Source organism: Schistocerca gregaria, chromosome 5 (assembly GCF_023897955.1).
Source record: "Schistocerca gregaria isolate iqSchGreg1 chromosome 5, iqSchGreg1.2, whole genome shotgun sequence".
NCBI classification, from domain to species: Eukaryota; Metazoa; Arthropoda; class Insecta; order Orthoptera; family Acrididae; genus Schistocerca; species Schistocerca gregaria.
In genome coordinates, this window is record NC_064924.1 from 48,859,925 (window position 1) to 48,884,757 (window position 24,833).

Consider the following 24,833-nt stretch of genomic DNA (forward strand, 5'->3'; position numbering starts at 1 on the left):
CCACTCATAAAGCAAATTAGTCCTACAGCTGTTCACACGTTGAGTCCAGAAGTTGGAGAGGTCTGCGTTTGGAGAATCGCTAACGCCAGTGACATTTAATCATGTCGGCTGAGGACACGTTCAAGCCAATGTAATCGGCACAAACATATTCGTCACTAAATACCACAAGATGCCAGTGTGTGTCCCAACTGATGCTAGCTCTACACGACGCAAGCCTCTGATATCTGCGACATTGTGCCGCAGACACCGCTGTAGCGAATTCATCACCTCTGCATTGGTAATACGTCAGGATTGTACCCCCAACTTCTCACAGAGTCCAGCTTGTTCCTAAACCTAAATCACTCTATTAGAATCAATGTTTACGAAAAATAGTGAAGATGTTTAGTGTTTGTCCCTGTTTACTAAAATCAGTGCTGATTAAGGGAGGAATGTTTGTAGGCCGATCTCAGGAAATTGTGCGTGTTAGCACAAAAAAGTTCACTTATTTTTGAGTGTCCTAGTGACTGAATCCGCATGGGTCGTAGAGTTGTACACCTTGACTTTTATCTTCGATGTATTTCTTCGGGAAATGGGAGTGTGGTGACCTGAAACCATCGCGATAGTATAAGCTGGACATGGCATTTAAGAACTGAAATGTTGTTACTACATTATGCTAGTACGTGCAAATTCTATAACCTGTGGTGTCCCGTAGTAAGCCTAAATTTATATTGTAATGCACAAGCGCAACTGTTACAAACTTATACATTCACATTGTGCTCTATCTCCCACCAAATGTCCCAACAATCTGTATGCGAAATGTACAACATCAGCAGGAAATAATATAATGCAAATTCGTCGCTATCACCTAACCCAAAATAAACAGAGCTAAGTTACGAAGGGACTATATTTTATTACAATGAGCACATGCCATTTACACCACATACTAATTTTTTTTTCTTTTAGGAAGCAGTAATAGAATTCTTACACTAATTATGTACAAAAATAGCTAGGCCACGAACTGACCCTGGATAGGGAAAACGAATGTCAATAGAACAAGATAAAAGTCACACAACATCTTATGAATGCTGTGTACCACTACACTCAAATCTATCATGAGTGTCGACGACCTGCTGCTTACAAGGGCCCAGAAAGAAATAGGAAGAAATTTCACGCTGCAGCAGTATCGTCTCCAGACTGGCTCCCACAATGAGTGTTTGTTCTAGGCATTATGGGGTCAGTAACTCCATCGAAGCTGCATCAGGTTTTACATAATTTTATAGCGACGGCAGCTTGAAAAGTAAGCAGTGTCCCCAGATCACTCGGATGTAACCTGACGTTCTTTGCCTCTGTGTCTTTGTAAGATGGCAAGAACTATACCCCTTACATGAAGTTATTAAAGACCACCAAACTCACGTTGAGCGAACATTAGGGGTGAACAAAAATTACTGAGAAGGTACAATGCATCTTGTAGAGGGTATAGTATGGACGTATTGGAATAATTAATGTTGGGTGTGGTTTTAAAGTAATTCATGCAACATGAAAACTTTGTGGAAATGCGTCGATTTACTGGAGGCTAGTTTATCCCAGGGAAGCATTCAGAGTTGAGTGCGGCCTGCTGGCGATGCGCAGCTGGGGAGCGGCGAAGGGAAGCGACAATAGGAAGCTTAGGGCGGCTCAAGCTCTGAGAAAGTGGTGACGGGGCGTGACCTGCAGCTGCCTTAAGATGAATGACAGTGAGAGAGTTTTTGACCCCATGCTGGTGTACCAGGAAGCAGACGGAGAACTTGTTTGCGTGTAGATAAATGTTCGTCGTCCGGTTTTCAGTGAAACATGCGAGAAAGCCACGCAAAGCTAAGGTGGAGCGGTCAACGAAGGCCAAAATATGCATGTTCGTGACTATAGCAACTTCACGCTGAATTCACAGTCCACAGAGTCTGAAGTAAATCAGGTGGAGAGCGACAGAATGAAATACTCCAGCCTCTGAAGGGAACGTAGGACCAAGGAATTTGAAGTACTCTCCTGGGAGTCAGAATTTTGGAAAAATTGGTGTTTTAAGCAGATGCTAACCTTGATGGGTGGCCTGGGAGGAGTTAAATAGCAGAAGTTGTGAAGGAGGGAAATTTGTGGGAACTTGTTCACTTCCCAAAGTAGGCATTGGTCGGTGATGGAAGCGACACATAATTAATGGGACTTGTGCTGCAATTGGCGTAAGTGATTTTGCTGGAGGGGAAACCAAGGCGAAGAGCGGACTGGCAGAAGTCTCCATAGAAGTTTTATTTGTTCTGTTCCCAGTTTGCCTAGCATGCGGACATGGCGTTCTTTACTCAGCTTGCCTGAGAGAGAGTGAGCATCTCTGCAGTTTATGACTTAACAAACAGAACGATTTAGCTTGGAGATAGGAAGTTTTCGTTCAGCTATGTACTGAACAAGATAGCTAGGAATGAACAGACGAGCGCAGCCTTGCAGCACCACGGGGCCAGCCGCCGTCCGCACAACGACGCTGCTCCGCTACGCTGAATTCGGTGATATTGCGCCCACTCCAGCTTGAGTTAGGCCATTGATTAATTTGTTGGATCACGCTGGAAAAGTTTCCGTGAAGGTTTCATGGGCCGTATATTGTAGAATTCTTCTCGCACTTTGCAGTACGCCTGGGTCAGTTGATAGGAATTAATTTTGATTTATCACGTTTTACTCCACATAAACGCAATTTATTCCCACTGCCTGTTTGGAGAGTCATGCAATGTGATGCTTGAAGGTCGTGAGTTAAAATAAATTTATGCTAATCGACTGCATCTGTTTTCAATCTAGTAGTCGAAATTCCAAGGCACTTTCTTAATTAATTTTATGTTGAACATTTGCATCTGGTGTTCAATAGCTGGATATAATATCAATCTGCAACCCTTTTTAATTAAAAGTGATAAATTCTGAATCAATTAAGGTCAACACTGCCACTGCAGTTGAATCAGGCGTCACAGGGGCTTATTACTTTCTTTGCGTCATCCGATATTGCGGCAATTTTGCACTCTCTGTTGATCTGTTAGTCAATTAGTTGGGGTAAACACACGCCAAAACCAGATAAGTGACGGGTGAAGTGTTACATCTTGAATATTTATTTATGCTTTATAGTAAACAGGACATACACAGTGTAAATGCGGGGCTGTGATACGTTATGTTTGATTTCTGGCCAACTCCAGTGTTTTGGGTATGCATGACAGGACCCCGGGCACCAGCCTGTCAGAGGAATTTCGCTGTGGAGCATATTGGTTTTACATCCTAGGAAAGTATCCACAGGGGATACTAAAAAAGGTATAGGTGTCCAGTTGCAGACTCCTATAGTCATCAGGTAAGACCAGGGTGGAGTGTGGTGGTGAGCACCTAGCTATTCTTGAGAGCATCAAGGATTATCTTCCAAAGCACTGCGCCACAGCCTGGCCTACAGACCAGTGGCCGTTTCAGCAGTGGAAGGCCAGAAAGCACTCGATTTGGTGTTTCAACAGCACAGCAAAGTGTCGGGCGCCGCTATTATGCCACAGGCTGTCAGTCGATCCATAGACTCCGACGGCCTCCAGCCTCGATCTCCAAAATGATCTCGTTGACGTCGAAGAATTGCACTCAGGAGTGACGCCCCCAGGTCCATCTCAAGTAGTCACATGCTTGCAGGTGTCAACTCTCAGCCGCCACTTAGGAGACAGGAGCTGGAAACATTGGTGTCTGTCACAGGAATGGGATGAGCAGCAGCAATGGCCATTCCTTTCGAAGGCTGATAATGGACAGCATTCAAGTCACACAGGTCAAGCCTCCAACAGACCTCCAGGCTGGAGTGGTTACCGCAAACCATTAGCATTGCCTCCAAAGTTGGCAGTGCAGCTGGCAGCAGGAGCATCATACCATCGTGGTTTCATAGACTATCAAGGACAGCTTAATTTGCTGAGGGTCGACATCCATAGCCTCCCCTCTCACTGGATAGCTGCAGTTGACAGAAGGGCTGAGACTAGACACTGGGCAGTTGAAAGCGCCAAGGAATCAGACATTTGTTAACAAGGGCAGGATATTTATGTTGGCCAATTATTCAAAAACAGCCTTAATCACATTTATTATTATTATTAATTATTATTATTATTATACCGCCCACCGGCTTCAAGCCGACGTAGGGGTCATCTTCTGGGCGTTTACACCATTGGTCGACTGCTGGTGGTGTCATTCCTGTCTACATAGTGGCCATAGTTTCCTGCCATTATGTAGACAGGAGTGACACCACCAGCAGTCGACCAATGGTGTAAACGCCCAGAAGATGACCCCTACGTCGAGTTGAAGCCGGTTGGCGATATAATAATAATAAATGCGATTAAGACTGTTTTTGAATAATTGATTAATCATACTAATCGCTGCTTCATCTCCACAACCATGTTGTCCAAAAATTTATGTTCGTTCCCTCAGTGCATTCTGCGGGGATGGGGAGGGCTATCACATCATGTGTTCTGTTTTCCTTCACTGTCAGCGCTCCTGGTGACTTCAGATTTCCGCAACTTCACCTTTCAGAGGCTCTTTTCTGCTGCTTCGGCACCTGAATAGTTATTGGTGCGTCGTACCTGCTCTTCCTTACGACACTCGGCTTTGTCGTTAGTATGACGGTATCTCTCGGCTTCCACGATGCCATTAGCTTTCACTTGCAGACTTCGGCGCTCTGTCGTTCCCCTGTGCTGCGATAGTTTCCGAGTTTGCCGCAACTCACTCGGCATTGACCCCTATCTGGATATCTACTGGTCACTGACACTGGTGGTTCGGCTTCCGGGAGCTTGTGAGGTAGAGTACGGACGAATTTTAAGTGTTCACTGGGTATAGTAGCCGGGTGTATAACATGGGTGTGAGCGTGGGATTGATCTAAGACGTACCCTTTACCCTGTGGCTCCTGCAAGGTGCAGTTTCCACCCTCACGCTGCTGCAGAAGTCAGACAGACGCTCCTAACGTTCTAAAGAGAAATGCCTGAAAAACTTACAGCAATAAATATCTTCTGGAGTCATTCGCTGTAAGGAAATGACACAAAAATTCACAAAATTTCTTACGTAACTAGTGGGTAGTGCTAGTTAGTGTAAGAAAAACATGAAACTAACGAAAATTATTATTTATTTTGCAGAAATTCTGAGAAATCACAATGACACTTTTAGTTATGAACTGAACACGCTATTTCCTGGTTCTTTTCGGAATGAGAAGTTATCTCTCAAGGATAGGATTCGCTAATGAAATTTCTATACATAGTTTAAGATTGTTATTGATTTGGCACAATGGCTGAGAGCTGCACCTACTCAACTTGAATAATTATCCACTAGAATGTTGCTAGGTTCGTTCGACATTGTCGCGTGTGAAATGTAGTGAAGTGTACTGTTGTGGAGGAAATATGGGGCTCGCAAGAGCTGTAGCGCACAATACCGTAAGCTGTGATGACTGCTGTCTGCGTCGCTCACAAATAAGACAACTCTCGTTCTATCTGGATTGACCTTCGCGGATCAAACTCCTTTTCGACGCTAGTCTAACTATTTGCATGGTACACCCGTCAGATAACCAGTCCACTGTGATGCCACTCAAAAAATCGCTTGCAGGCCTTTAACTATAACTCTGTCTGTTCACACCGCACAATAAGTGTGGTGGCCAACACAGTGAACAATGCTTAATCGCAAGGACTCAATATAGAGTCGCACTTCAATTCGCTCTAGACAGAGGTACTCTCCCAGTGAAGTACTGAGGAGAGACTTGCTCCTCACTCTTTGAGTACACGTACAAGCGCGCAACTCTCGTTACGTGTTCTCGCTCCAAGAGCGACAACGGAACGGCCCCTCTCCATTCCAGACGTGAAGGGGTATATCTTTCAGTCTCTTCCATTACTCCTTCAGCTCAAGGCGTCAGAAATATCGACTGCCAATCGGCATTGCTCTTCTAAAGCGGGAGAATGACGTTTCATTTAAGGCGACCAATCCGGAAATCTGTAGTATCGGCGTTTGGCATTTGCTGTCCCCCTGTGAAAATCTTTGAAACTGCATGCTGTGTGTAAAGAATGCGTAAGCTGGCCGCTCCCACACAATGTAGCGGAATTTGCTTTTAAGCCGAACATGGGGTCGTCCTTTCACTCGGGCCAACGCTGTCTGCTCTACGGGCGGTCACCGGCCGATGTAGAAGAGTTGGGACCGGTCTCCTGGCGTGCGGTTTCCTCTCTCGAACTAAAAGGTGACTGTCGTGTCTGGAATGTATGTGTGTAAGCCAGCCTCGAGTATTTCAACCACGGTGCGCACTTACGATTTATTAGTTCGCAGAATGAGATTTTCACTCTGCAGCAGAGTGTGCGCTGATATGCAACTTCCTGGCAGATTAAAACTGTGTGCCCGACCGAGACTCGAACTGCAAGGTTCGCAGGAGAGCTTCTGTAAAGTTTGGAAGGTAAGAGACGAGGTACTGGCGAAAGTAAAGCTGTGGGGACGGGGCGTGAGTCGTGCTTGGGTAGCTCAGTTGGAAGAGCAATTGCCCGCAAAAGGCAAAAGTCCCGAGTTCGAGTCTCGGTCGGGCACACAGTTTTAATCTGCCAGGAAGTTTCGATTTATTAGTTATTTGCATATCGTTTACATGTATTCATACAACACTGATTTCATCTTATCGAGTTTGGGTTCGAATGAAGCGTCTTGATGTACGGAATATGACTGTGGGGGCGGAATATCTAAGCAATGAGGGTCAGGAGACCACGACGTCTTACAGGGATTACCTTAGAATTGCGAGTGACTGGTATACTGAAACTCGTCACCGTCTGTGGCTCGCAAGGTACGTGATCTCCTGGTAAGGCTGGTAACCTCAGCGCCTCGCATCTCACCACAAACAAAGGGGTGGACAAGTCTAGCTCTTGGAGGCGCATGATACAGGGAGATGGGTCCGCTTCAATCGGCCATTAGCGCCCAGCAGGGGGGGAAACGGCGGCGGCTTAACGCGGCGGCCGCGACACTTGGCGCCGCGGCTGCCCCTGCTCCCGCCCCTCCCCCTGCCACTGCCGTGATTGGATTACATTTAGAGCGCCCCCAGGGGCCGGTAATGACCGCGCGACAAATTGTCGCCGCGCTACCGGCCGGGCCGCCGGCCGCCGGCCGCTCCCGCGGGACGCTGCCTCGCCTCGCCTCGCCTCGCCTCGCCTCGCCTCACGTAATTACCGCCGCCCTAACAGCGTTTGTCTCCAGTGCCCAATTTTTACCGGATTCGACACCCGCCTTAGTGGCCGGCCCGCGCGGACGTGACCGACATAGCGGCCTCCACTCCACCCCACCCTGGCCGGGCTCCCTGGCGTCTCGTTTCGGCCAGCTCCTCATCTCCTCCTCATCCTCTTCCTCCTCTCGCCCTCCCTGGCCTTACACTTTTTTTACGGTACAATCGACAGCGCCACAGTTTACAGCTGGTAGTATCACACAGACGGCCAAACATGACGCTTTACCAAGGAGGGAGGCACCTCAACTTCACCCCCGACTTCGAAGATTGGCTAAAACTTAAACACGCGCGAAATTTGGCACGGACTTCAATGCAAGATGCCTTTAGTAGGTTCCACAACGAAACATTGTCTCGAAATTTGGTAGAAAATCCAGCAATAAAAGATTGCTGTATGGTGTGGCAGGTGGCAGTTGACGTTAAATAAAGAAAAGTGTGAGGTGTTCCACATGAGTTCCAAAAGAAATCCGTTAAAATTCGATGACTCGATAAGTAGTACAATTCTCAAGGCTGTCAATTCAACTAATTACTTAAATTTACGAACAACTTCAGTTGGAAAGACCACATAGATAATATTGTGGGAAGGCCAGCCAAAGGTTGCGTTTCATTGGCAAGACACTTAGAAGATGCAACAAGTCCAGTAAAGAGACAGCTTACACTACACCCGTTCGTCCTCTGTTAGAATATTGCTGCTCGGTGTGTGATCCTTACCAGGTGCGATTGACGGAGGACATCGAAAGGGTGCAAAAAAGGGCAACTCGGTTTATATTATCACGTAATAGGGGAGAGAGTGTGGCAGACATGATACGCGAATTGGGATGAAAGTCATTACAGCAAAGACGTTTTTCGTCGCGGCGAGATCTTTTTACGAAATTTCAGTCACCAACTTTCTCTTCCGAATGCGAAAATATTTTGTTGAGCCCAGCCTACATAGGTAGGAATGATCATCAATATAAAATAAGAGAAATCAGAGCTCGAACCGAAAGGTTTAGGTGTTCGTTATTCCCGCGAGCTGTTAGGGAGTGGAATGGTAGAAAGATAGTATGATTGTGGTTCGATGAACCCTCTGCCGAGCACTTAAATGTGAATTGCAGAGTAGTCATGTACATGTAGATGTAGATGTGACAGTGCTCGCATCTTCGGGTCACAGCCACACTGTTAGGAGGAGTCTTTATAGTGTTCCAACGAGGACCACAGCCCAAAGACATCCTTAGAATGACAACAACCTGCAGAACCGGCTGTTGTCAACTGGATTAATTATTCTTTAATTAATCTGACCCATTATGAACATTACCCGCGTCCGTATCTGAGGTCGCTAAACCACGCTTGTGTGTTGGTGCTTTACTCGTAAGTAAGCCTGTTCGAATCCTTGTGGGGGAACGCTTTCACTGCCAGTGTTCGGCCGGCCAGGGGAAGAGACGTGGTGACGTAAAATTCCCGGTCTTTGCGCCGATGCTATGGATTAAATTCCAAATCCGTCCGCAGTGTCTCACGAAATGAGGGCATGTGATACTGTTGATAGTGACCAGTCCGTCGGATCGGGACGTTCAGCTCAACGACCCCTCGGTGCTATTCAAGAGAAGTGGGTTAGGTACCAGCACCGGGTTCGTCCTTTATCTTCCCCTCATCCATAACCAAACAATGCCAACACTCCACTGTGTAAGCACTTATCACATCTACATATACATCTACATGGATACTCTGCAAATCACATTTAAGTGCCTGGCAGAGAGTTCATTGATCCACCTTCACAACTCTCTGTTATTCCAATCTCGTATAGGGCGTGGAAACAATGAGCTCTGAGCTCTGATTCCCTTATTTTATCGTGGTGATCGTTCCGCCCTATGTAGGTCGGTGTCAATAAAATGTTTTCGCATTCGGGGGACAAAGTTGATTGGAATTTCGTGAGAAGATTCAGTCACAACGAAAAAGGCCTTTCTTTTAATGATTTCTAGCCCAAATCCTGTATGATTTCTGTGACACTCACTCCCATATTTCGCGATAATACAAAACGTGCTGCCTTTCTTTTAACTTTTTCGATGTACTCCGTCAGTTCTATCTGGTAAGGATCCAACACCGCGAGGCAGTATTCTAAAACAGGACGGACAAGCGTAGTGTAGGCAGTCTCCTTAGTAGGTCTGTTACATATTCTAAGTGTCCTGCCAATAAAACGCAGCCTTTTGTTAGCCTTCCCCACAAGATTTTCTATGTGTTCTTTACAATTTAAGTTCTTCGTAATTGTAATACCTAGGTATTTAGTTGAATTTATGGCTTTTAGACTTGACTGATTTATCTTGTAACCGAAGTTTAACGAGTTCCTTTTAGTACTCATGTTGATGACCTCACAGTTTGCGTTATTGAGGGTCAACTGCCACTTTTCGCACCATTTAGATATTTTTATCTAAATCGTTTTGTAGTTTATTTTGATCTTCTGATGACTTTATTAATCGATAAACGACAGCGTCATCTGCAAACAACCGAAGACTGCAGCTTAAATAGTCTCCCAAATAGTTTACATAGATAAGGAACAGAAAAGGGCCTATATCACTACCTTGGAAAACGCCTGAAATCACTTCTGTTTTACTCGATGACTTTCCGTCAATTACTACGAAATGTGACCTCTCTGACAGGAAATCGCAAATCCAGTCACACATCTGAGACGATATTCCATAAGCAAGCAATTTTACTACGAGCCGCTTGTTTGGTACAGCGTTAAAAGCCTTCCTGAAATGCAAGAATACGGAATAGATCTGAAATCCCTTGTCAATAGCACTCAGCACTTCCTGTGAATAAAGAGCTACTTGTGTTTCACAGGAACGATGTTTTCTAAACCCATGTTGACTGTGTGTCAATAGACCGTTTTCTTCGAGGTAATTCATAATGTTCGAACACAATATATGTTAAGTATGGAGCTAATGCATCAGCATACTCGGAAAGGAATCTAATTGCTATACATTCTGGACCAGAAGACTTGCTTTTATTGAGTGATTTGAGTTGCTTCACTACTCCGATGATATTTACTTCTACGTTACTCATGTTGGCTGCTGTTCTCGATTCGATCACAGTCATCCAGACGACCAGATTCACACTTGACAATTCATAACATTTCGAAGGAAGGCAACAGCAAACCACCTCCACTACCCCACTGCCTTGAACGACGGTGCAACATTTCTGCATCTCCTCCCCCATTGTCATTCCTTCAGTCCGTGCAGCTACCTCAACACGATTATGGATATTGCAGAAAACCGTTTCTGTATACTAACTGGAAATAAATATTCATAACTGGGACCAGTCACTTGCCAGATATTTGTTTATTTCCATGAATTACCTTGAAGCATTTTCAGGTTCATGTTAACATAGAAATGCACAAGAACAAATTTTCACTGTTCAGATATACTGAAGAGCCGAAGAAACTGGTATAGGCACGAGTATTCACATTCAGAGGCATGTAAACAGGCAGAATTCCGTGCTGCGGTCGGCAACGCCCATATAAGAGAGTAAATGTCTGGCGCAGTTGTTAGATCGGCTACTGCTGCTACAATGGCAGTTATCAAGATTTGAGTTTGAACGTGGTGCTACAGTCGGCGCACGAGCGATGGAACACAGCATCTCCGAGGCAGCCATGAAGTGCGAATTTTCACGTACGACCATTTCACGAGTGTACAGCGAATCTCAGAAATCCGGTAAAAAATCAAATCTCCGACATCGCTGTGGCCGGAAAAAGATCCTGAAGGCGATTAAAGAGGATCGTTCAACGTGACAGTACAACCCTTCGCCAAATTGCTGCAGATTTCAGTGCTGGCCCATCAACAAGTGTCAGCGTCCGAACCATTCAACGAAATATCGCCGATATGGGCTTTCGGAGCCGAAGGTTCACTCGTGTACTCTTGATGACTGCACCACAAAAAGCTTTACGCTTCGCTTGGAACCATTAACACCGACATGGGGCTGTTGATGACTGGAAACATGCTGCCTGGTCGGACGAGTCTCGTTTGAAACTGGGTGCGTACGGGTATGGAGACAAGCTCATAAATCCATGGACCCTGCATGTCAGCAGGGGACTGTTCAAGCTCGTGGAAGCTTTGTAATGACGTGGGGCGTGTGCAGTTGGTGTGATATGGAACTCCTGATACATCTACATACGTCTATGACAGGTGACACGTACGTAAGCACCTTATCTGATCGCCTGCATCCATTCATGTCCATTGTGCATTCCGACGCACTTGGGCAATTCCAGCAGGACAATGCGACACTCCACACCTCCAAAATGCTAAATAGTGGCTCCAAGAACAGTCTTCTGAATTTAAACACTTCCGCTGGGCACCGAAATCCCCAGACATGAACATTATTGAGCATATCTGGGATGACTTGCAACGTGGTGCTCAGAGGAGATCTCCACCACTTCGTACTCTTACAGAGTTATGGGCAGCCCTGTAGGGTTCATGGCGTCAGTTCCCTCCAGCACTACTTCAGACATTAGTCGAGTCCATGCTACGTCGTGTTTCGGCAGTTCTGTGTGCTCGCGGGGGCCCAACACAATATTAGTCAGGTGTACCAGTGTCTTTAGCTCTTCAGTAGATAATTTGGGTTCTGGAAGTTGCTTCACCAAGAACAGAATATACCGCCAAAAGACACAGAGCACCATACTAGAATCATGAATATATAAACATTTTCATGTCGAAATGAAGATTTCCCTGAAAAATCTCAAAAACTAGTTCATGGAAACAAAACAAGTATTTCGTGAGAGACTAGACTTACCTATCCGTATAGATCTTTAAAGTATCCTTTCCTTTAGCCTCATCCACTATCGATTGCGTTCGATCATCTACAGAATGGTATATGATATATATAACAGGTATAAGATAGTTAAAATACCAAATTTAACAGAAGAGTTGGGTGTTTATTCTACAGATTACATTGTATAATGAGATATATTTCGATAAAATTTTAGGCCGTTGGTGCCCCACTGTTCGTAAATATTTAAGAAACATCAGGATGGGCCACCAATGGCTGATAAAATTTTTTTTTCTTATACAACGAGTCCACAAACCATCATAAGGTACCATAAAACATATACAACATCTTTACAGGCGATATAAAATCAATGGTGTGAAAAAAAATGAGACCTATGAGTCGTCACTGTTGTCAAATAGTAATTTACCAGTAACGAATCATGGATTTAATATTTTTTGACGCCATAGACTTCATACCATCTTGCAAGTTGTCGTAAATCTTCTATGGTACCTGATGATGGCCTGCAGACCGAAACTGGTTGCATAATGGGTAGTTAAAAGAAATCGAGACAGGTTGAAAATACGGAACTGAACCGTTTACTATTTCAAAAGTAATCGCCACAGTTGTTAATACATGCACCCCACTGTGAGATAAGACAGTCAGTGGCTTTATGGATAAATGTTTACGGTTGTCTACGGAATCATGACTGCAGCCACGTGCGCATCTCCTCGTTCGAAGCAAATCGAAGGTCACGAATGTCATTCTCCAGGGCACGAAAAATATGGGAGTCACATGGAAAAAAATGGTTCAAATGGTTTTGAGCACTATGGGGCTTAACTTCTGAGGTCATCAGTCCCCTAGAACTTAGAACTACTTAAACCTAACTAACCTAAGGACATCACACACATCCATACCCGAGGCAGGATTCGAACCTGCGACCGTAACGGTCGGGCGGTTCCACACTGTAGCGCCTACAACCGCTCGGCCACCCCGGCCGGCAGTCACATGGAGAGAAATCGAAATTATATAGAGGGTGTGTAAGGGCTTCCCAGTAAAACTTTTGCAGGGTACTCGAAGTAACGTTGGGAACACGTGGACGGTCATTATCCTGAAACAGGATGATGACGTCCGACAACATTCCTTGGGGTTTGCCCTGATGCTGCCCTTCAATTTTTGCAGTGTACACGTACTACTGTGCGTTAATTGCGGCATCGTGTTCCATAAAACCAATGAGCAGCGGGCTATCGGAGGGCCCTATTCGATACAGAGACCCGAAGAAACAGATTCGTGTCCGTAGATTTGCTTTGGACGAAGAGATACTCGCCTGGGTACAGTCATGGTTTCTAAGAAGACACTATCTTGTCTCACAGCTGGATAAATGTATTAACAGTTATGGCGATTACTTTTGAAATAATAAACAATCAAGTTAGTTTTTTGTGTGTCTCGTTTTCATTTGACTACTCCTTGTATAATAAAGTGATTTTTTATCGGCCGCTCTTGCCTGTCAACCATAACGTTTATTAAATATTTGAATAAGTTAAAACGTTACATTACTTTTACGTTGTTTGAAAAGTAACTTGATCTAGTGTACAATTGCGTTAGACACTAGTAGAATAAAAAAGTGGTTGACATGTGATACGCTAAAACATCATACGGTGTTCCCATTAAAATTACAGCATCGCGAAACCAGCATGCAACAAACGTCGAATTAGTATAAAGTTTGCTATATGCTTGGATATGCAAATGATTAGCATATCAGCGCAACTGGACAAAGTAAATAGGAATAACGCTAGTTGTATTCTGTATGTGAGGAAAGATTGGACACTCTGTTTATCATTCAGAAATCGCGTTCGAATTGTGGTTGTTTGTGAAAAGATCGTGCAACGGCTCATAGGGAAAGCGAAAACGTCTACCAGCATGTGCCGCAATTTTACAGCCACGCAATCGTTGGCTATCGAGATTTATCGTTCCGCAATATAACTGTTCCGTTGTTCGACATTGTACAACTGTCAGGCAAACATGGAAGAGATGGCATCGGAAGTACCATACCGGCCATCACACTCTCAGCAGATGCGCGTGAGTATCGTCCGAGAAGATAGACATATTGTTCACATTGGTACATGCGGGATCGCACAGTCACGAGCTCAGAAAATGGGCTTATTTCCAGCAAGATAACACCCGCACGGACAGTCATACGACGTGCCTCAGTTGGGAGTACAGAACCACGGTAGACGCATCTGTGTGCAGAGTTTCTGAGGGGAACGAATATTGCCATATTGATTTCATGATCATCCGAGCCAGACACCTGGAGAGATGGTGTGTGATGCTGCAGAGTATACAAGACGATCGCCTGCTGTTGAGATAGCAGATATTTGGACAGCAGGCGTAACAATTTTGACGTCTAGAGTCCGGTGAGTGTGATATATGTTCGAGATCTCCGCGATGTTACCTTTTAGCAAGATTACGCAAGACGGCAAGTTGCCCTTCTGTTCTGCCCTACAGGGAACGGACAGAAACAAGGAAACGCCAAAAGCAGCACACCTTAGCAAGCCTAATATGGGGTGGCAACCCTGTTTGCATTGAAAACAGCTTCCAGTCGTCTCGTAGTGGATAAATACAGGGCCTGCATATTTTTCGAGGGAACCTTGTACCATTCTACCTGCAAAACAGTGGCAAGGTCAGGTAACGACGCTAGAGGTCGGTAGACATCGCGCATCCTACTCTCCAAAGTGGGCCATAGAGGCTCAGTAAGATCGAGACTGGTCAGTGTGTTGGCCACAGGAGACGCTCACAAAACCAGTCCTGCACGCTGAGAAGTTATGTGAACGGGAGCCCCGTCGTCACCACTAGCAAACAAACATTGCACAATGGCCTGCACCTGACCATCCAAAATGGCTGGCCGTAATGCAACTTTGCAGAGTAGCGATGCGGCCCACGGAATGCCGCGATATGGGTTCCCAACTTATCACCGATCCCCCGCTTGTTTTATTCCTGGAATAGAAAATCGGCCAGAAGTTGGAAATAGTTTACTTATTTATTTATTTAAATGTCAAGTTCCGTAGGACCAAATTGAGGAGCAAACCTCGAAGGTCATGGAACGTGTCAGTACATGAACTTACAACATAAAAAGTAATATCAGATAAAAATAAATGTTCATGAACCTGAAAGAAAATCAGTCCATAAGTTTAAGCAAACGCTATCAGCAATACAATGAGAATCATCTTAATTTTTCAAGGAACTCCTCGACAGAATAGAAGGAGTGACCCATGAGGAAACTCTTCAGTTTCAATCTGAAAGCACGTGGATTACTGCTAAAATTTTTGAATTCGAGTGGCAGCTTATTGAAAATGTATGCAGCAGTGTACTGCACACCTTTTTGCACAAGAGTTAAGGAAGTCCGATCCAAATGGAGGTTTGATTTCTGCCGAGTATTAACCGAGTGAAAGCTGCTTATTGTTGGAAATAAACTAATATTGGTAACAAGAAACGACAATAACATATTGAGAGCCCAATGTCAAAATACCCAGACTCGTGAAAAGAGGACGACAAGAGGTTCGTGAACTCACACCAGTTATTGCCCGAACCGCCCGTTTCTGAACCCAAAATATCCTTCTAGAATGGGAAGAGTTATCCCAAAACATAACACCTTACAACATAAGTGAATGAAAATAAAAAAGGTAGACTAATTTACGTGTCGAAATATCACTCACTTTCGATACCGTTCGAATAGTGAAAATGGCAGTATTAAGTCTTCGAACAAGATCCTTAACGTGAGCTTCCACGACAGCTTACTATCTATCTGAACACCTAGGAATTTGAACTGTTCAGTTTCACTAGCCATATGCCCGTTCTGTGAGATTAAAACGTCAGGTTTTGCTGAATTGCGAGTTAGGAACTGTGAAATCTTGGTCTTACTGTGATTTAACGTTAGTTTATTTTCTACAAACCATGAACTTAGTTGATGTACTGCTCTACTTGAAACCGAGTCAATGTTGCACACAACATCCTTTACTACCAAGATAGTGTCATCAGCAAACAGAAATATTTTAGAGTTACCCATAATACTAGAGGGCATATCATTTATATAAATAAGGAACAGGAACGGCCCCAACACTGATCCCTGGGGCACCCCCCCCCCCCCCCCCATTTGACAGTACCCCACTCAGATCCCACATCACAGCCGTTATCAACATTGTGAATAACGACCTTTTGCTGCCTGTTGCTAAAGCAAGAGGTGAACCAATTGTGTGCTACACCCCTTATTCCGTAATGGTCCAACTTCTGGAGCTATATTGTGTGATCAACACAGTCAAATGCCTTTGTTAAATCAAAAAATACTCCAAGCGTTCGAAACGTTTTGTTTAGCCCATCCAGTACCTACAGAGAAAGGAGAATATAGCGTTTTCAGTTGTCAAACGACTTCTAAAGCTGAACTGTACATTTGATAGCAAATCGTATGATATAAAATGATCAATTAACCTTACATACACAGCCTTTTCGATAACTTTTGCAAACACTGATGGCATAGAAATAGGTCTCAAATTACCTACATTATCCCTTTCTCCCATTTTATAAAGCGGCTTTACTACTGAGTACTTTAATCGCTCAGGAAACTGACCATTCCTAAAGGAAAAATTACAAATATGGCTAAATACAGGGCTAACATGTGCAGCACAGTACTTTAATATTCTACTAGACACTCCATCATAACCATGAGAGTCCTTAGTCTTCAGTGATTTGATTATTGTCTCAATCTCCCTCTTGTCTGTATCACAGAGGAGTATTTCAGACGTCAATCTCGGAAAGGCATTTGCTAAGAAATTTATATGATTTCCTGTAGATATTAAATTTTTATTTAATTCACCAGCAATGCTCAGAAAATGGTTGTTAAATACTGTACATATATCTGGTTTATCAGTAACAGAAATATTATTACTGCAAAATGACTTTATATCGTCAACTTGTGCTGCTGACCAGACACTTCCTTCACAACTGACCATATGGCTTTAATTTTATCCTGTGAATTAGCTATTCTATTTGCATACCACATAGAAGTCTCATTCTACCAACTGACTTTCCTCCATGGTTCCACACTCCAGGATTTAAGGCTTCCGTGCCATGTTTCCCTGTCACAGGCATCTGTGTCACTGACGAGTGGGTTTGGAATTCCAGCTAGTCCTGCCGTTCCCTGCTTATTGAGCTCCGTTTGTGTTCATTTGGTGCTGATGGGGTTCGCTAGTGAGATGTTAAGTTCTGCAGTGCCTTCTTCATCTGTCATCCTCTCATTCCACGTCACTGTCCTCTTCAATGGCCGTCCGTTACAATCACTCAACACTCACTTTCGTCCGTGTTATGGCTTAGCGGATGATATTTTTGCGCTTCCCCTTACGTGGTACAAATCTTTGACGCGGTGCCTCTTGAAACACCTAACGCTACAGCTCACTTAATTACGAGAGCACTCACCATACACGGATCAGCAAGTTGGCCACATTCAAATTTGCATAGCTCCGGTATAACGCACTCACAACTTCACAGTGCACCGTTCTCACCACGACTGACAGTTGCAGCGTATGGAGGACGTGGTACAGATGCCACTAGAGATCAAATACAACAGCGCACGTTCGAATCCTGCCTCGGGCATGGATGTGTGTGATGTCCTTAGGTTAGTTATGCTTAAATAGTTCTAAGTTCTAGGGGACTGGTGACCTCAGATGTTCAGTTGGTTCAAATGCTCTAAGCACTATGGAACTTAACTACTGAGGTCATCAGTCCCCTAGAACGTAGAACTACTTAAACATAACTAACCTAAGGACATCACTCACATCCATCCCCAAGGCAAGATGTGGTCTTGCGGTTCCAGACTGTAGCGCCTAGAACCGCACGGCCACTAACGCCGGCCACATGTTCAGTCACACAGTGCTCAGAGCCATTTGAACCATTTGACTTGAACAAAATCAAGGCAACATATAATACTAATTACTACTGTCTAATGAATAATCTTAACGAAAGTAGGAAACTTCCACAAACTACTGTATCGTAGTGCTTTATCAAATTAAACAAACGAAAACCATTTGAACCATTTGAACAACATCTCAACATGCCGACTTGGCTAGGATATGCATTCATGCTCAAGCACGCATCTCTTGCGGTGTTTCCATATTTCTGTCCAACTCCTGCACCTCGGATGTTTTATTGTTGCACTAGGTCTGCACATTTTTCAGATCAGTCATTGAAAACATGTGGTCGCTCTTTATCGAGAGACTGGCGCGGTCCAGTCCGCAATCTATTGCTAACGATTAATTCTGGGCTGAGGTAACACAACAGGTACTGAGTTACCCATTTATGTCATCCAGTCTCTGTGCAACTCGATAACCAGCTGTGTTAGTGGCGGGAGCTCTGGGCACTACATTTCCCAGCCTTTATACTCTCAAATCACCTACCAAATAATCCTATATTCTTCTTACTATACTGTGTAAACACCATAAGTAAAATTTCGTTATAGGCTGTACTGCCTGTTGTTGGACTTTTCAAGGCCATTTCTGTATAATCATACATCCTGCTATATTACCAGACAATGGAATTAAAGTTGTGAGGGCGAGTCGTCAGTTGTGCCTGGATAGCTCAGACGGTAAGAACATGAAATGCAGTAGGGAGCTGGTATTCAGTGGAAAAGTACTGATTCATAATCAATTTATTAACGTTTCTAAATACACTAATGAATTTATTTTTAGAAACAAAAATCCAAGAATAATACTAAAAAATTGCCTCCAGAACTGAAAAGGCTAAATTTCAATAACACAACTGATAGCAAACACCTCAAAACGGCAACAGTATCATATCCCTTCCTTTTAGTAAAGAATATAAAATGAAGTAAAAAGACATTTACATTACAAAGGGGAAAACATATTATCAAGTGAGTATGTCACAAATAGCAAAACGGCATTGCCTTCGAGATTTTTGGAAATTCAACCCCCTAAGCGAGTTAAATAGTGGATGAAAAGTTTTATGTGATTTTTTTTATTATGAAAGAATTTTTAAAGCAGAATGTATGAAAATTTGTATTGATCTTCTTAGTTACATTTTTTAAAAAAGGAGAATAAACAGAGAGTTTTGAATATACGACAGGAGAAGATACAACATACAGAAAAAGAGAAGAAAGTTTGGGTGGATTAAAAATTTGGCCCCATGATCTACTTAAGACCATTCTAGAACCTTTACAAAAAAGTGCAATGGAAAAAAAATGCCGCGATAAGAGTCATGCAACGAAAATAAAATTGGGGAAAATGCTAGAGAAGATCAATCTGGGTTCAGAAAGGGTTAAGGAACGAGAGTTGATATGGGATGCCTGAGGATAACTAGAGAAAGGATGGACATGAACAAGGAGGTGTTTATTTGTTTTACATAGAGGGGGAGAGGGCCTTTCGCGCGACCGCTACGGTCGCAGGTTCGAATCCTGCCTCGGGCATGGATGTGTGTGATGTCCTTAGGTTACTTAGGTTTAAGTAGTTTTGAGTTCTATGGGACTGATGACCTCTGATGTTAAGTCCCATAGTGCTCAGAGGCATTTGAACAATTTTTGAGAAGGCTTTTAGCACAGTCGTTTGAACTGTAATGGTGAGAATTTGAAAACATGTTTGTATAGACTGGAAAACAGAAAGGTAATGAAAGAGATGCAACAAAAGCAGAAAATGACAGAGTAAAGAATGAAAAAACGAAAGCAAGATGAGTACTGTAAAGGGTGTAAGGCAAGGTTGCTCACTGTCACCGCAAATATCAACACATATGAAGAAGAACTGATAAGTAAGGCCATGGAGAATGCAAGAGGCATTGTAACATGAATAAAAATGGTGAAGACTACAAAAGGAAGGCGAAGATGAACAAGCAGTGTTGGAAAAATCAGAATAGGAGGTGAAACAGGTATCGAAGAGTATTGAAAGAAGAGGCGAGGAGTATGGGATGAAGATTAATAGAGAAAAGACAAAAGCGATGAGAGTAAGCAAGAAGGAAGCATCAGTTAATGTATTTGTAGACGAAAAAAAGATAGAACAAGCAAAATTGTTTCTGTATTGCGGAAGTTTGACATGGAACGGTAGCTGTACGGAGAAAAAAGGAGAAGGATATCTGTGGGAAAGAGAGCATTTCAGAAGCTGAAGCCATTACTAACAGCTAAGAAGAATTCCAATTGAGCCGAGGAAAAGATTTGGTACATGTTGTTCCTGGAGTGTCATGTTATACAGCAGCGAATCGTAGACAGTTAAAAAGAAAAATAGGTATTTACAAAGGTACGGAGTGTGGCTTCGGAGAAGAGCGCTTCAGATGAGGTGGACTGATGGATGTCAGACTTAAGAATGACGAAGTAATGAAGAAAGTAAGGGAAGAAAGATTATTAGAAGTGATAAGAAACAGGGAAAAACTTGGCTGGGACATACAGTGCGTAGGAATTGCCTGCAACAAAGAAGTATAGAGAGAAATGTGAAAGGAAGGAGAGACAGAGGTAGAAAGAGAATTGGAATGATGGACGATGTGAGAAATGGACGAACAGACAAACGTATGAAGGAATATGCTCAGCACATATAATTTTAATTAATATTGTGTTTATACTGGTTGCTGGTGAGGAGGAAAGTTATTAATGATCTCATTCATAAGTCGCCATATCAGTCATCACAGTCTCTCAAGAAAGTTATAATTAAGCTTCACTTGTTCGGACGATGACTCTCCTTGTCCACAGTCTCGTTGATTTGAAGCGACCTCCAATCCTGTGTAAATAAAATGTCTTGGTTTTCTTGCGTTGCGTAGTCAGTCGGGAAACCTCAGATCAAGCGGAAAGTTTGCTTTGACAGAGTTTAATTATCCGGTGAAATAATGGAGCTCTTGGATCTAATAATTGCAGGTTCGTTTCCAATTCATCGGAAATTCCCTTCTGATTACCTACGAAACGACATCTCCTTGCAAATTTCCAATTAGAGAATACATATATAATGAAATTCCTTACACACCTTTGATGTAAATGCTCAGTACATATTTTCTTGAGTAGCATACAATATATTTTCAATATCTTTGTTCCAGTAATCTCGACAGCAAAATTACAATTATCCAATGCGGCTATTCGACACGGAGAAGATCCTAGAAGTCCTCTCAACACACCAGAGAGAATATTACAAAGAGTAATTATGCGCTCACGCAATAGTAATAGTACTGTATTACTTTGCGCATCGATTCTGCTAGTATACAGATGGTCAAGTAGGAAACGTAATTCACTCATAGAATTGTACAGGGATAATTAGTAGAATATAAAGAGATATTACACACAGACACGATGTAAAGCCTTCAGTTGAAACCTGTCATAAGACAGAAACGTTCTTGAATGATACTGTATTGTTAACCAGCCATTTTTCAAGTCTGATACATATGCAGACTGAAGCGACAAACTGCACGTATTGCCGTAGCATGATGTGGCGTACTGCTTAGCGCATCTAAGCAGGAGTCCCAGGTTAGAATCCAGATTTAGGTACAAGTTTTCATTCGTCGCTTCAGTCTGCATATCTACATCAAAGAAGAAGTTGGTGGCAACTCTGATTACTCCAGTTGCAATGTATCGTTATTTTTGCTAGTGAAAAGTAGAAAATACATTACACAAAGGTTTTCTTCGTTGTGAATCTTCAGGTATTGGCGGCGCAAAGACTGTTCCATTAAGTTTCGGGTGTGCATAAACCTATGGCTGGACGTTATACAGCCGAAATATTAGAAGAAGAAGGGGATTTTTTGCGGCTGCACATCCGAAACTTGATGGAACAGTTTTGTTTGTTATCTATAAAGCTGAAGTTACGTCAGATATACAACAGACCAATGTCTGCAACCCCGGCAACCGATGACCATTAGATAAACATATCCACAGGAGCTATGTATTTGAAACCTATTCGTCTACTGTAAGCTAAACTAAAGAATAAATTATAGGTAGATGTAAAAAAGTCTTCCTATAATTTTCGGCATTCGCCTGTAGAATTACAAACGAAAGCCCTTAAGGGTGCGAGCTGCGGCAGGTGTAGAGGACAAGCGGTGCATATTACGGAGGCGTGGGTCCCGGATAAGCTTCTGGCGAAACGCCAACACGAGATAAGGCCGGGCGTGGGGCGACAGGAAGCAGGCGGAAGTACAAAGCGTGGGCAGAGGCAGCAGGCAGCAGGCAGCAGGCAGCAGGCAGCAGGTGCGGCGCTGGCGGAGGGACGCGAAAGGGACAGGGACAGGGACAGGGACAGGGACAGAAGCAGCGGCAGCGGGGCGATAAAGTCGGCGGTCTTCTGTTTAAGGTCCATGACTCGCCGGGAGGTGGATCAGGAAATACGTCGCGGGGGATTGCTCGGCCGTAAGGCCTGCGAGGGGCGGCGATTGGTGGTGGGAGGAGGCAGGAGGGAGGGGGGTGCAGATATGAGGGGAGAAGAAAGGCGCCGGCGCCGGCGGGGGCGGGGGCGGCGGCGGGGGTGGCAGGCGGCGGCGCTATCGGCCGCAATTACCGATACTGCCTTTGTGGCCGGCCAGCACCGACCACCGGCCATTCCTCACGGTGGGTGGCCCGTAACGATACGTCACGTCACGTAAGGTGGCGCAGCGTGCTGCAGCGAGTGGCGAGCTAATCACACCTCGCTTCACCGCTACTCTCTGAATGTCAGCACGTTCTTTCGTTTACAGTGTGTATCGTTTAGAACGACGCCACTAAGTGAAGGTAGAGAGGCTTGAAAAAAAACTGTACAAACTTTGTGGACGTTTCTGCCTTCTGACGACAGTGAATTGAAGTATACTGTCTGACAAAAGCACTGGAGCACGCAGAAGAGCAGGGGAAAACAAAATGAAGCTTCATAGACTGATAGCGTATGTGCCAGTTTTACTGTAATTACAAGTATGAGCGAAATTCACAAAGACGTAGGCAATATCAGCCCACGTAGCACCCCTTCTGAGCTGGATGCATGCACTGATTCGATTGGGAAAGGTGACATAACGCCATTGTATCCTCTCCTGAGGCAAGCTGCTCCACAACTGTTGTAACTGGTCCTTTTATTTATTTATTTATTTATTTATTTTTTTATTTATTCATTTATTGTTCCGTGGGACCAAATTAAGGAGAAGTCTCCATGGTCATACAACGAGTCAATACATGAAATTATAACACGATAGTAGAAACAGATAAAACGAAACACAAGAACGTATTTACGCGACAATTCGTAAGTTTAAATAAAGAAAATCAACAATGTAACACTGGAATTTGCTTAATTTTTCAGCTCTTCCAGGAGCTCCTCGACAGAATAGAAGGAGTGAGCGGTGAGGAAACTCTTCAGTTTAGACTTAAAAGCGTTTGGGCTACTGCTAAGATTTTTGAGTTCTTGTGGTAGCTTATTGAAAATGGATGCAGCAGAATAGTCCACTCCTTTCTGAACAAGAGTCAAGAAAGCGCATTCCACATGCAGATTTGATTTCTGCCTAGTATTAACTCAGTGAAAGCTGCTAACTCTTGGGAGTAAGCTATATTGCTAGCAACAAGGGACATTAAAGAAAATATATACTGTGAGGGCAATGTCAGAATTCCCAGACTATTGAATAGGAGTCGACAAGAGGTTTTCGAACTTACACCACATATAGGTCGAACAGCCCGTTTTTGAGCCAAAAATACCCTTTTTGAATCAGAAGAATTACCACAAAAAATAATACCATATGAAAATATGCGAAGTAGACTACTTTTCGTGTTGAACCGTCACTTATTTCAGATATTGTTCTAATGGTAAATAAAGCAGCATTTAGTTTCTGAACAAGATCCTGAACAAGGGCTTTCCACAACAGCTTACTATCTATCCGAACGCCTAGGAACTTGAACTGTTTCGTCTCGCTTATAATATGCCCATTCTGTCTGATCAGAATATCAGTTCTTGTTGAATTGTGAAACGTAAACTGTAAAAACGGAGTCTTACTGTGATTTAGCATCAAATTATGATAGGACCTCGGATACTGTCACTACAACGGTGCTGAGATTCGAACTAGTCGCACACGTGTTCTGCCAGGGACAGATCGGGGCTCTTGTTGCCCACGAGACTACCTCATCACGAAAAAATTAACAGAGACGAAAACATACAGTTTGCTCGACCGAGTAGGTACCTGTAGTTAGAAAACGGGCATCTTTGCAGCAAGACAAGACAGGTATGCACATGGATAGTGTAGCAACACCCCTAGCACCACAATCATTCATTCAGCTTCTCTTAAACTGACAGAAGAAGGGGACCAATGCGTCCAGCGACAACAAAAATGATTCAAATGGCTCTGAGCACTTTGGGACTTAACTTCTGAGGTCATCAATCCCCTAGAACGTAGAACTACGTAAACCTAACTAACAACCTAAAGACATCACACACATCCATGCCCGAGGCAGGATTAGAACCGCTCGGCCACACCGATCGACAATAATGAACACTGGTGTGAAATCATGTCATTATCTCAGACGAGTTCCGATTCTGCACACATCACAATGAATGTATCCGTGTCAAGTGGCTCTGGCGAGAATAACAAGCTGCCAGACTGCCTTCGTCAGCATCATATGAGCCCTGTGTACCTGGCAACTTGGAGAGCAGTCGTTCCATCGTTGACATGATAAGACCCATGGTTGTGCCAAATACTCAAGATTTCCATCACGTTATCTCTCAACAAGATAACGCAACATCACTATCTGTATCTATCATCCAAGTTCCCATCGATTCGATGCCCAGCTTGGATGGAGAAACTCTTATCGCCAAAGGTTGAAGCTCTGGACATTTTACTTGTCTCAAAGACCCAAATAACACATAAATTCATTCGCGTATTTTTGCTATTGCCCCGTATACGTACCAGAAGTAGAACTTCGTCGTTT